We start from the raw sequence: 1,899 nt of genomic DNA, 5'->3' as shown, positions 1-1,899 counted from the left end.
CAGGTGATCCACCCGCCTCGGCCTCCCAAAGTGCTGGGATTACAGGCTTGAGTCATTGTGATTGGCCTCTTTGTTTTTTTTTTTTTTTTGGAGACTGTTTCCAAGCTGGAGTGCAGTGGTGCGATCTCGGCTCACTGCAGCTTCTGCCTTCTGGGCACAAGCGATTCTCGTCTCAGCCTCCCGAGCAGCTGGAGTAGCTGGTGCGCCACCACGCCGGCGAATTTTTGTGTTTTTAGTAGAGATGGGGTTTTGCCACGTTGCCCAGGCTGGTCTTGAACTCCTGAGTTCAAGCAGTCAACCTGCCTCAGCCTCCCAAATGTTTTTCCTTTTTTAGTTGGAGTCTTGCTCTCTCGCCCAGGCTGGAGTGTAGTGGTGTGTTCTCAGCTCCCTGTAACCTCTGCCTGCTGGGTTCAAGTGATTCTCCTGCCTCAGCCTTTCAGTGTAGCTGGGATTACAGGTGTACACCACCACACCTACCTAATTTTTGTATTTTTAGCAGAGATGGGGTTTTACTATGTTGGCCAGGCTGGTGTTGAACTCCTGGCCTCAAGGAATCTGCCTGCCTCGGCCTCCCAAAGTGCTGGGATTACAGGCCTGAGCCACCATCCCTGGCCCAACTGTCGTTTCTTTAAAATCTCTGTAGTCTTGTCTTTTTGTTAGGGTAAAAGGATAGCTCAGAGCTTCAGAGTAAGAGCAGGAATAACCTAAGAACTGTCTGTGATGTTTGACTAGCAGTGACATTTTACTGCCATTCGTATTCACCCTGTGAGATCCGGAAAACACGGAAGGGAGGATGCAAGGAGCTGTAGAATGACCTTGGGGGAAGAAGCCACTTGGTGAAACTTGGCAAACACCCGTGTTTGAGGGGTCACCCAGCGTTGTCATGGCTGGGCTGAAGGGGATGGACTGAAGACTTCTCCTGCTTGTTTGTTCTGTTGTAAATCAGGGCCCTGAGCAGAATGCAGAACAGAATGCAGCTCCGTTAGAATGCTGGCTTTTGTGTGGAGTGAGAAAGGACCGTGAGTGTGGTGGTCAGTCCAGCCTGACAGTTCTAGACTACCATTTGCCAGGACTTCGGCTTGTTTACTTTGACCCTGGGAAACTGATGACTGTCCCAAGGAAAACGATGCCTTGCCCGGGCAGTGGCTCATGCCTATCATCTTGGGGCCGAGGAGGGTGGATCACAAAGTCAAGAGATCGAGACCATCCTGGCCAACATACTGAAATTCCATCTCTACTAAACTACAAAAATTAGCCGGCTGTGCTGGCGCACGTCTGTAGTCCCAGCTACCTGGGAGGCTGATGCAGGAGAATCACTTGAACCCGGGAGACAGGTGGAGCTAAGGTTGCGCCATTGCACTCCAGCCTGGCGACAAAGCGAGACTCGCTCTCAAAAAAAAAAAAAAAGTGATGCCGTAGCCGGGCACCGTCCTGACGGCAGGTGTGCTGCTTGACTCCCCACAGGGTAGGTCCCACCGAGCGATACTCGGTTTCCAGGAGGGTTTTGGTTTGGCGGCTGCCAGGCCTGAGGCCTTGCACAGAGACAGTGAGTCTACAATGGACACCGTCTGGGAAGCGCAGCCCAGGCTCCTGTGCTTAGTCAAGTGTGAAGAAAGTTGCACAGGTACATGGCAAGAGACTGAGGCACAATCTGTCCCAGCATAATAAATAACTGATGGCTTAATAGACATGACACCAAATAGATATTAGATTCAATCACATATTCAGTTACATAATCAATCTTATTACATCATTCTCCATTAGTCTTCAGTATTATAGTGTAGGAATGTTTGAGTCTTATAGTCCGGACATAATCTGGTGAAATATAATTTGGAACTGAAGGGACATTGTGAGAAGTGATCGGGAGGTGAGAGTAAATGCCTCTCGGTAATGCCAGCG

General features: G+C 50.0%; 1 long non-coding RNA gene across 1 annotated transcript in view; it reads right to left on the bottom strand.

Annotated features, from left to right (window-relative positions):
* The window catches only part of LOC116525452, a 20,539-nt gene that overhangs the window by 5,251 nt on the left and 13,389 nt on the right, over positions 1 to 1,899 (bottom strand). The gene's annotated exons all lie outside the window — the stretch shown is intronic.

This window comes from Sapajus apella, unplaced genomic scaffold, assembly GCF_009761245.1.
Source record: "Sapajus apella isolate SASKATOON/1434 unplaced genomic scaffold, GSC_monkey_1.0 scaffold48, whole genome shotgun sequence".
Lineage (NCBI taxonomy): Eukaryota > Metazoa > Chordata > Mammalia > Primates > Cebidae > Sapajus > Sapajus apella.
This window is presented reverse-complemented; position numbering and strand designations above follow the sequence as displayed.